The 12,605-nt window shown below is 40.4% G+C and overlaps 1 protein-coding gene across 2 annotated transcripts in view; it reads right to left on the reverse strand.

The window, feature by feature from the left end:
• Positions 1-10,744, reverse strand: part of UBAP1 (ubiquitin associated protein 1) — a 54,266-nt gene extending 43,522 nt beyond the window's left edge. For both annotated transcript variants that reach the window (XM_079706318.1, XM_079706317.1), the window contains exon 1: positions 10,621-10,744. The gene's annotated coding sequence lies outside the window, so the exon portion shown is untranslated. The remainder of the gene's footprint in view (positions 1-10,620) is intronic.
• Positions 10,745-12,605: the final 1,861 nt, after the last annotated feature.

Genomic DNA, 12,605 nt, shown 5'->3' on the forward strand with positions numbered 1-12,605 from the left:
ACAACCCAACCGTCCATCAACTGACAAATGGATAAATTAAACATGATATATACATACAATGGAATATTATTTGTCAATAAAAAACAATGGCATGGGACTTCCCTGGCAGTGCAGTAGTTAAGAATCTGCCTGCCAATGCAGGGGACACAGGTCCGAGCCCTGGTCTGGGAAGATCCCACATGCCGCAGAGCAACTAAACCTGTGTGCCACAACTACTGAGCCTGCATGCCACAACTACTGAAACCCACACACCTAAAGCCCATGCTCCTCAACAAGAGAAGCCACTGCAAGCCTGCGCACCACAATGAATAGTGGCCCCCGCTCGCTGCAACTAGAGAAAGCCCGTGCGCAGCAACGAAGACCCAATGCAGCCAAAAATAAATAAATAAAATAAACTTATGGGAAAAAAAAATGGCATGGTTGAACACAGAAAACATGCTAAATGAAAGAAGCAAGTCACAAAAGACTACATATTTCCATTTATGTGAAATGTCTAAAATAGGCAAATCCAGAAACAGAAAGTAAATAAGTGGTTGCTAGGGGCTGTGGGGAGAGTGGAATAGGGAGTGAATGCTAATGGACATGAGGTTTCTTTTTGGGGTACTGAAAATGCTCTGGAACATTTTCAACAGACTGTAGTGGCGGTTTCACCACGCTGTGAATACTAAAAAAACACTGAACTGTATACTTTTTTTTTTTTTTTTTTTGCAGTACGTGGGCCTCTCACTGTTGTGGCCTCTCCTGTTGCGGAACACAGGCTCCGGACACGCAGGCTCAGCGGCCAAGGCTCACGGGCCCAGCTGCTCTGCGGCATGTGGGATCTTCCCAGACCGGGGCATGAACCTGTGTCCCCTGCATCGGCAGGTGGACTGTCAACCACTGTGCCACCAGGGAAGCCCTGAACTCTACACTTTTAATGACTGAATTTCGTGATATATGAATTATACCTTAATAAAGCTATTTTTAAAAATCCAGCCCTAAATACAGACGAGTTTAGAAGGTGGAAAAAATATGCCATGGTGAAACTGTTTCAAGCTCAGGATCAACAGTTTTAAGCAGTTCTCAAATTGGTCTAACAGGACTTTCAGGAGAGAACTGAGAGTATGGAAAAAGAGAAATAAAACCTCTAAGAGCTAAATAAATAAATAACACAGTCTTGAAACTAGAAGAGGTGAGTACCAAGCAAAATGCACTGGTAAAAACTGAAATCTAGACATATCATAAAAATTTAGATCATCACCAGATTTTTAAAAGTCTGAACAACAAACAGCTTCCAGATACAAAGTGGTTATATACAAAGGAAAGAGAATAAAACTAGCTTCAAGAACTCACTATCATCAACAGAGGCTATAAAATTATGGAGCAATTATCTTCAAAAATCTAATTAAGAATAGTTGTAAAATTAGAACCCTAGTATCTAAATAAGGGAGCAAAATGAAAACATTTCAACATCTAAAGACTGAAAATTCCCTCTTCATTGATTCCTCCCTGAAAAAAGAATTCAGAGATATAGTTTACCAAAGCATAAAATTAATCTAAAGTAGGAGAAATGGAAAACATCAGAAAAAGCAGTGGGCAAATAAATCAGTAAAATATACGTAGTCCAAGGCAATTCCTGACATAAAAGTAAATAAGTGATCTGGAACTAAAATCTGAGATGACCTGAAAATGGGAGAAATATGGAAGAGAGGAGGAAGTAAAACAAACTTGTCTTATTGTAGGGATTACATATACAGGACATATGGATTTTATGTATAAAAATTACATACATTGGACTTCCCTGGTGTCCAGTGGCTGATACTCCATGCTCCCAGTGCAGGGGACCCAGGTTCGATCCCTGATCAGGGAACTAGATCCCACATGCCACAACTCAAGAGTTCGCATGACACAACTAAAAATACTGTACACCACAACGAAGATTCTGCATGCAGCAACTAAGACCCGGAACAGCCAAATAAATAAATGAATTTTAAAATTACATATAAAAATTCTAACAGCAACCAACATAAAAAAAGGAATAGGATGAGCAACTTTCAAATAACTAAAGCAAATAAGTCAAATATAAAAAATTCATCAAAAGGAAGAAAAAGATTTTAAAAAACAAGAAAAAAGGAGGGTAAACAGAAAACGTAGAATAAGAATAAAACTAAATAGATTTATAATCATAATTAATATGAAAGAATTTATTCCCCCTGTTCAAAGAGCAATATTCGGCCTGGGTTCAAAAAAAGAAAAAGCATAAGTCAAGCCTTTTAGAAAATGGGAAATTAGGATAGGAAATGTTATAGAAAAGATATCTGTGTAGTTAGAGTCTAGGAAACAAAATCAACAAAGGCTCCTCATCCTTTGAAAATTATCCACTAACAGATTTGCTTCAGATTACCAAATGTAGCAATTAACATAATAAGATTATTGGCAATTGTCCTAAGAGCTCTACTTCTAAAGCTAAAGGTACATACAATACATATACAAAAGAATTTTTCTTCTATATTTTATAATTTCATATATTTTATTATGAAATGATTTCCAATAAAGGAAAACAAAAAGCACATGGCAGACCTTTCAACAAATCTTAGTTGTTTTACAAGTATCTATCAAAACGGGTTGTAATATATCTCTAATAACAAAACTCAACAAACACATTCTTCTTATAAGTAAAAGCAAAGATTAATAATATAAGAAATGTTAATATGAAGTAAATCAAAAGGGTTATTATAAGGACAAAATAAGATAACACAAGCAATAGCTACCACTGTCTACTGGGACCTCCTCACTTTCCTAAACCAGATCTTATTATTTTTTTTTTTTTTTGCTGTACGCAGGCCTCTCACTGTTGTGGCCTCTCCTGTTGCGGAGCACAGGCTCCGGACGCGCAGGCTCAGCAGCCATGGCTCATGGGCCCAGCCGCTCCGCGGCATGTGGGATCTTCCCGGACCGGGGCACGAACCCGTGTCCCCTGCATCAGCAGGCAGACTCTCAACCACTGCGCCACCAGGGAAGCCTGAGATGGTTAGTTTTAAATGGGAAACCAGAACTAGAACTTTAGATCTTTCAACTCACTGTCCAGAGTTCTGTCCATTACAATATAATCTCTCCTGGCAAAAGACGTTAATTAAAAAGCTTATATTAAGAAAACATCTCATAAAAAGGTCCCAAATCAACCTCATTTTATTGTAAATTCAAAACTTTACTATTGAGGGACTTCCCTGGTGGCTCAGTGGTTACGAATCTGTCTGCCAATGCAGGGGACACGGATTCGAGCCCTGGTCTGGGAAGATCCCACATGCCGAGGAGCAACTAAGCCTGCGAGCCACAACTACTGATCCCGCGCGCCGCAACTACTTAAGTCCACACACCTAGAGCCCGTGCTCCACAACAAGGAGAAGCCACCGCAATAAGAACCCCGCGCCCCACAGCAAAGTATAGCCCCCACTTGCTGCAACTAGAGAAAGCCCACGCACAGCAACAAAGACCCAACGCAGCCCAAAAATAAAATAAATAAATTATTTTTTAAAATTACTATTCAAAGTATGGTCCTTGGGACATCAACATAACCTGGGAGCTTATTAAAATACACAATTGCAAGCCCACCCAGAACTACTGAATCAGAATCTACATTTTACCACAATCTCCAGGTGATCTACACGCACAATAAAATTTGACAAGCATGTGTCGAGAACAGTGCTGTCCAAAAGAACTTTCCATAATGATAAAAATGTTTTATATCTGGGGCTTCCCTGGTGGCGCAGTGGTTGAGAGTCCGCCTGCCGATGCAGGGGACATGGGTTCGTGCCCCGGTCCGGGAGGATCCCACATGCCGTGGAGCGGCTGGGCCCATGAGCCATGGCCGCTGAGCCTGCGCGTCCGGAGCATGTGCTCCACCACGGGAGAAGCCACAACAGTGAGAGGCCCACGTACCGCAAAAAAAAAAAAAAAAAAAGTTTTATATCTGCACTATGTGGCTATCATATTTGACAGATCAAGAACATCTCAAACTAGAACTGTGCCTAAATATAATTTCTTACAATACTAAATAAAATAAGCCTCAGTTACCCTAACATGTACACTCTTTCACTAAATTTTACTGCCAGTAATACATACAGACCAAAAACATTTTTTTTTTTTAAACAGAGACCCAACAACTCAAAAAGCATAGCTTCCTAGAGACATTTGGAGTAAGACCTACATTATTATGGGGTAAGCCATACATTATTACTGACTGCATTATAAAAGGTATAGTTATAAAAGATTCTCATTTAATAATCTACCAATAATTTTGTTTAACATGGGCTCTCAAAAAAGAAACGTTCCGGGCCTCCCTGGTGGCGCAGTGGTTGAGAGTCCGCCTGCCGATGCAGGGGACACGGGTTCATACCCCAGTCTGGGAGGATCCCACATGCCGCGGAGTGGCTGGGCCCGTGAGCCATGGCCGCTGAGCCTGCGCGTCCGGAGCCTGTGCTCCGCAACGGGAGAGGCCACAACAGTGAGAGGCCCGCGTACCGCAAAAAAAAAAAAAAAAAAAAAAAAAAAAAAGAAACGTTCCAAAAAAAAGAAAAAAAAAAAGAAACGTTCCATTATCTTAAAATTCTGCTTATATAAAACACCAAGTTCTCTGAATAAGCCAGGTAAGTGAAATGTTATTGTAAAAACTATCTACTACAAGGATAAAGTTAGATTCCCTATTAAATTATAAGAACTAGCTAGAATTTCCTGTTTCAGAAAATGGATGGGACAGGATATAAACAATTCAAAACCTTCAGTAATTTTAAAGTATTTCAGAACAAAATTTGTGGTAAGTTGGTTGGTTGATTTCCTATTGGTGTTACCACTTGGAAACAGAGTAACCTTTGATGGAAGAAAATTTTTTGAGAATTCACAAGCTACGCCTAAATTCCACTCCATATAATAATTTGTAATCTAGCTGACATTTGACTTTGAATTCCACCCACAGAAAGGAGTCATTTATCATACATGGTGTGGTATAAGGTATAATCTGCCTGAAGGAGAAAATAGGGAATTTACTGCCCATATCCTTCGCCACTGAACTCTAGAAGGAAATATTAACACTCCCAAACTATAGGAAGATGTCAGGATTAGGAAGATTCCATTCTTACTAACGAAGGAAGAAATGAGGATATGAACCCTGCCTAGGACTAAGACCATGATGATAAGATGCAGCACAAGACAAGCAAAGCCAGTCTGACCTTGAGTCTCCAAAGGGTTATTAAAAGAGGCTGGGGATAGGCCAGCCAGCAGTGACAAACAGCAAAAGACTGGGGGTTAAAGATAGTTGAAGACTGAGTTTAGCATCAAAATCTCTAATTCTGTTGTTCTCTTCTATTTACCCATCAAATCTGATGGTAACTAAAAATTTTCCATTATACTCTTCTATAAGCTATGAGGGACATTCTAAAGTATGGTATTTATGCAAGGATTATCAAAACTCTACGGACATATCTTTCACAAATACCAAGGGTGTACTGTATATCACTATACAGTATTTGCAGTATAATTAAAGTCTGGTGGATGTTTTATATTTCAACATGATCTTTGCCAGGATCAGAACATCCAACTGCTTAGAAGAACAGTTCCCAAAGTTCATAGTACTCCATAGTCTTCTCATGAAAAAAAGAAAAAAGTTTTTAGAGGCTTTAATACACGACAGAGTAAATCAAATCGCTCAAGATTTTTATAAAAATAACCTAAGAGATAAGGGTTTAATGGTGGATAGGAGCCACACAGTCCAAAGAACTGGGCAGGGAGTTTAAAAAACAAAACAGAAAAACCATATCCTCCCTCACATATGTTCTAGTCAGTTTGCAATATTCATCATAATTTTTTTTTTTCTTTTGGCCACCCACGTGGTTTGCAGGATCTTAGCTCCCTGACCAGGGATTGAACCTGCTCCCTTGGCAGTGAAAGCTCGGAGTCCTAACTACTGGACCACTAGGGAATTCCCCATCATAACTTTAAACAGATGTAGCTTCTCCAATACTAAGAAGAGTACTTCATTCTTTTAAATGTATCTAATGCAATTTAAATACCATAAACATACGAGCAAAAAAAACCGAAACCCCCCCCCCAACACACAGGAACAAGTTGTTGTTTTGTTTTGTTTTGTGGGTTTTTTAAATTAATTAATTAATTATATTTATTTTTGGCTGCTTTGGGTCGTCGTTGCTGCGTGCGGGCTTTCTCTAGTTGTGGCAAGAGGGGGCTACTCTTTGTTGTGGTGCATGGGCTTCTCATCGCAGTGGCTTCTCTTGTTGCAGAGCACGGGCTCTAGGCACACGAGCTTCAGTAGCTGTGGCTTGCGGGCTCTAGAGCGCAGGCTCAGTAGTTGTGGCTCACAGGGTTAGTTGTTCTGCGGCCTGTGGGATCTTCCCAGACCAGGGCTTGAACCTGTGGACCCTGCATTGGCAGGCGGATTCTTAACCACTGCACCACCAGGGAAGTCCAAAGTTGTTGTTTAACTATGAAAATTTACTATTTCTCCTTTTTACTTAATGTAATTACATTCCACCTAATTTTATCCTAATTATATAATATTGTATTACTTGAAAATAAAAACAAAAAAACTCTTCCAAAATGTTTCCACATCAGCTCTCTCACAAACCACAATTATTCTTGATAAAGCCCACACTAGACAGGACTAGATATCAAAAAATCTTTCTAAACATATTTTAGTAGAAATCCTAACTGCTCAGAATGAGTGACTCATGAATTGTCCGCACAAGAAAACTCTCTCACTGTCATACCACATTATTAACATTTTGTAAAATGCATACATCATTCACAAATCTGTTAGTTTCCCAGTTTGGGGAAATATATGTAACCTGTGTATAAGGCACAACTCAAGCTGCTTTTAAAACCCTCTGGCCCAAGACTTCCCTGGCAGTGCAGTGGTTAAGAATCCGCCTGCCAATGCAGGGGACACAGGTTCGATCCCTGGTCCGGGAAGATCCCACGTGCTGCAGAGTAACCAGGCCCGTGCGCCACAACTACTGAGCCCACGAGCCTAAGGCCCGTGCTCTGCAACAAGAGAAGCAACCACAATGAGAAACCCACACGCCCGCAACAAAGAGTAGTCCCTGCTCGCCGCAACTACGCGCAGCAACGAAGACCCAATGCAGCCAAAAGTAAATAAATTTATTTTTTTAAAAAAGTCTGGCCCTGTAACTCCAAAGACAATACAAACAACTCTTGAGAAGCTGGCCTTTCTAATCAAGCAAATATTGGTAGTAAATGTCACATTAGATGCCATGTGACAGACACGTATACTCTTGTATTTATTAAAATAGCATGCCTAGAAGAGGATTTCCTAAATATGATATAAAAAGCATAAAAGACTGAAAAGTTCAGTTCACTAAAATTATGAACTTTTCTCATCAAAAGACTATGAAGAGATAAGACAAGTCACAAATTGGGAGAGGATATTTGCAAACCATCAACTAACAAATAATTAGTATACAAAATAAATAAATAACTCTTAAAAATCAATCAGAAAAAAACTCAAAAATAGGCAGAGAACTGGAATATACACATCACAGAAGCACAAATGGCCAATGAACATACAAAAAAGATGCTCAACTTTGGGAAATGGTAATAAAAACACAGTAGATACTATTTCAAACCCAAGAGATTTGAAAAAAATTTAAAACTCTGACAATATTAAGTGTTGGGGAGGAAGTGAAACAACCAAAACACACACACTGCTGGCTCTTGACTCAGTAAACCACAAGATTCACAATTACCATGAGCCAATTCAGTGACTCAAACACTGGAAGTGTTTGGTAAGCATTAAGCAACTGACAATGACCAACCCAAAATTCTGAGAACACATGAGGATTACTGCCAAATACAAATTTTGGCCCTTGCTGAAGCAGGTCCAACCTGACTCAGCAATACAAGTATAAAAACTTTTAGTCCCTTATCTAGTTTATCCAGTTTATTTTGTAAAGTACAAAATATTCAGGTATTTACTTCCTCCTAGAATACTGATGATATCTTAAGTGACTAAAATTGTAATGAACTATTTATCATTCCAGTTACACTACTATTTCAGTGAGAACAAGTAGTTTAAAATGGTATTACTTTAAAACTCATGCTTATACTTTAAATTTACTTGATAGGAATTGAATGGCCCTGTGACCATCTAAGTGGGGCAAAATGATGTAACAGATGCAGTAAAGGCACTGAAATCGGACAAATTTAGTAAACTTGGTTAAGTTACTCAACTTTTCTAATCCTCAGTTTCCTCAACACCTAAAAAGCATGCCTCTCACGACCTGCTTACCTAAACAAATTGTAAGGATTAAGTGAGATTATGTAAAGTGTTTAACAATGCCTACTCATTAATATAGACCCAATTTTAGCACATATCCCTTTGTAAATCTAGCTGCCCTCACCTAAAATTTTTTAAATCTGAAATTATAATTCTCAATTCATAGGAAAATATTATTCTTACATTCAAATTATTTTCCAATATTACAAGAAATTGTGTGCTACAGGTTTAGAAGAGCAACACCCTGCTTACATCTTTCTCTGACTGAAAGGCTCTTTCCTATAAGGAATTAGATTCTGGAAAAGAGGATAGATTTTCACTTATCTTCGTGATACAGATGCAAGGATTCCCATGCTATGTGGGAAACTAAATCCAGTTATTTCTAAGCTTCAACTCAAGGTTTTCTTGACTCCAAGAAGCAGCTTATTTAATACCTAATTTAAGGTACTGTACGCTACCTTTTGCATTTCTTGAGAAAGATTGTCTGAAGAAAATTACCTGGTTAATGATAAACTGATGGTCTAGTTTTGGTTTTGGGTGCTCTGTGGGGAAAATGTTTACACTTAAAATAATCTACATATTAAAAACCCTCAAAACATTCAACAATACAATTAAATAACAGGAAAAATGTATAATACTGACAACTACACTCTGAGGTAATGAAGATACATTTATAATGCTGAAAAAATTCAGAGAGAATTTTAGTCACTGAATTAAACTTCAGGGATCCTCATTTTAAATACCTTACCACAGTCAAGACATCAAGGAAAAGTCACCCAAGATAAAGTGATGTTTGCCAGCCTAAGAAATGGGAACTGATGAGAAAAACTACTGATGAGAATTGTCCACAGACCTAATATTATCATATTAGGATACTGTTACCGTCTTCTTCAAAATCAAAAAGAAAAATAAAATCTTTCAGATATACGTAAAGTATGTCATGATGAAATAATGAGTCAAATACGAAACAAAAGAAAAATTCAGTAAGTTCTTATATTTACATAATTTTATAAGACTTCCTTAGTCTTCATTTCCAAAAAACACTTTTTCTTCCAATGAGGCTGTGCAGTGATATTCTCACTAGAGAAATATTAATTTTCCCATTTCCATAATTATAATGACTTATTAATGCAACACACATTTGGCAGTCAATAAACGTTGAATAAATAAGTAACAAAGAATGAATAGGATGGATTAGAAACAAAAATTTAATTTACAAAATCCCACTTTAAAAAGTAGGTTAATGCAGACAATGTAATTCTTTTAGACTTCAGACATTTTACATTCTTTGCTACAAAATAATACAGAAACTTTCAGTTTAACTAGTTTGGGACATTAACTAGAAAGAGCTATCACTAAAGACTAAGTGCCCCGTTTTTCACATCATCAAATCTGACAAAATTCTAAAGAGAAACATCCATCATATCTATCCAAATTCTCAAGTTCTAATAATTAGAACTGAGGAAAGAAAGAAGCCTTAGTAAGTTGAGTTAGAACAGAAGCTATTTAATAGATAACTAAATTACCAAATCTGGTTTTGCAACACTCCGTGGTGTCTAAAAACTCTCAAAATTTTATTTCAGTTTAATATAAAATGTATTTTTATGCCTAGCCACACTTTTAAGAAACTGTCTGGAAACAAAAACATGTGGCGACAACACAAAGGTCAGAGATCGCTGATAGAGATCAAATAAATGAACTATAAATTAATGATCCACAAGCAAGATTAGGGGCTGTTTCTGAAACCCAGGGGGACTGTACAGATAAGTCTCCACCCAAGAAACAAACAAAAGAAGCAAGATTAACATACCTGGAGAAGACCAGGCAAGGCCAAATATATCCCCAAAGATCACTCGCCCCAGATCTGGTCTCCTCCCTTTCCCCCTAACCTCACCGCCTCAGGGAAAACTAAATCTGTATCTCACGTCCCCAGCTCAACCTCAAGTCGTCCCCATCTCTAACCTTTACTAAAACCTGGGTCCCTCTCCCCAACATCCTCTAATTCCCACCGAGCTCTCGCTCCAGCCAGATAGATGTCTACTGCGCCTATTTTCCAGTAGAGTATTAGTCCCCTTAATCCTAACTCATTTATTTTCCCGCGTCCCATCTGCCCTCCGCCCCTTCAACTCTGGTCCCCTCACTCCGACCCTTCTCCCAGAATCCTCCCCAAGTCACCCGTCTCTGGCCCCTTCGCCTTCACACCCCCTGAGATGCCGCTCCTCTCATTCCACTCAGCCTCCAGCTTCGTCCCTATCCCTCCCCCATCCATCTCCCGGTACCTGCTCCCTCCCCCAACTCCGCCCCTCTCCCCCTCCCCCAGCGGGAGGCCCCCTCACCTGAACGCTGCCGCCGCTGTCCCAGAACCGAAAGGTGCTGCCGCCAACCGGCCTCCCAGGCTCGGCCCCCGCTGAGCTCCTGACGGCCCCTAGGGAGAGCGAAGACCACCACCTCCAACTCTGCCCTCCCCAGGCCAGGCCGTCACCGTAGCCACCGCCAGTGCCACAGCCGCCATGTTGAAGCCCAACTTCCCTCCTCCTTCCCCTCACCGCTCCTCCCCTTTGGGCGTCTGACGTCATAGCGCCGCGCTCCATCCCTCGAGCCAATGGGAGGAGTCAACAGTGACGTGACTAATCTCCGCAAGGGCTGAACATCTGCTAGGTTTCAGAGCGTCGCTGTTGGAACCAGGGAACCCGGCACACCCAAAGGGAGGGAGGAAAGGTGGGGGTCACTGAGAGGGTAATGCGTAAGGGCTGGAGAAGGGGCCCAGGTGGGAGTCCGAGAGACTTGAATCTCGAAGGGAAGCACAAAGGCTTACCAAGGAGACCCACTTGGAAATCAGAATGTCTGGCTGGTCCTGGGTCATTGAGTTGGTACAAAGTCCTACCCTTTCTGGGCCTCACTTTCCCCATTTACAAATTGTAAGGGAGCACGACCCTATGAGGCCTTACCAGAACAGACCCCCACCCATGTCCTCTGCCTGCCTTTTGTCTGTAAAAAAAAAATTTAGTCGAAGAATAAATTTAATCAGAGAATTGAAAAAAACGCAGAAAGAAAGAAAAACAGTCAAGCAAGACACAATAATAATACTTTAGCCATTAAGCAAAGTCAAGGACCTTTAGTTCTTCCTGAGGGACTATAGATAATATTCTGAGCTATGTCCTTTGAGCTCTTTTGCAGATACTGAACCCCTACCCCCACCAGGTGGAAGAAGTTAACTGTAGGCTGCCCACAAGCATGTAGACCCGAGACCAGTTGGAACCAGAAGGTAGATGATGCCGACTCCTGATTACCTCATCACCAACCAATCAGAAGAATGTCCACGAGCTGACCACTCCCTGCTCGTTGAACACTGTAAGACTCCTCACTACCTCGTCCAGGGCGGGACACACAGTCTTGAGGGCATTAGCCCACTGTGACCCCCTTTGCCTGGCAAAGCAATAAAGCTGTTCTTTTCTACTTCACCCAAAACTGTCTCCATGTTTCTATTAGGCACCAGTGAACAGAGGCCGAATTTCAGCAACACAATGAATGGGTTGAATGTTGACCTCTAAATCTCCCTCCAGTTCTGACATTCAACGGGTTTAAACCAGGTAATCCAATCCCAAACCTTTACTGCCTTCTATACTTATTGGATGTCTCCTAGAATCAAGTGCATTGAGGTTCATAATTGAATGAGATGAGTCATTGTTCCCAAAAGTTCCTAACTGGTGGGAAAAATAGAAGCATAAACAGTAACTCTAGAGTCAGGGTGATGATCACATCAGTTACTCTGGAAAAACTGACCTTTGGCTAAAGGATCAGGAGAGATTTACATCTCTATACTTTCTTGGTACTGTACTTAAAGAATGTGTACCCTCGTGTCTAATTCTCTAGCCCTGTTTTCTCTCCAGAACTCCAGAGAAGATTAATTGTATTTTGAAGAGTGCAGCAGTTTTAATCCACAGTGAGAGAAAGTGGGCATTCCAGAAGAGGGCAGTTAAAATGAACAGAGAGGGACTTCCCTGGTGATCCAGTGGGTAACACTCTGTGCTCCCAGTGCAGGTGTCCAGGGTTCCATCCCTGGTCGGGGAACTAGATCCCACATGCATGCTGCAAATAAAAGTTTGCATGCCACAACTATGAGCCCGCATGCCACAACTAAAAAAAAAAAATCCCACATGCCACAAGGAAGATCTCACGTGCTGCAACGAAGACCCAGCACAGCCAAAATAAATAAATAAATAAAAATACATATTAATGGACTTCCCTGGTGGTGCAGTGGTTAAGAATCTGCCTGCCAATGCAGGGAACATGGGTTTGAGCCCTGGTCCAGGAAGATCCC

This window comes from Hyperoodon ampullatus (genome assembly GCF_949752795.1).
Source record: "Hyperoodon ampullatus genome assembly, chromosome: 6".
Classification (NCBI taxonomy): domain Eukaryota; kingdom Metazoa; phylum Chordata; class Mammalia; order Artiodactyla; family Ziphiidae; genus Hyperoodon; species Hyperoodon ampullatus.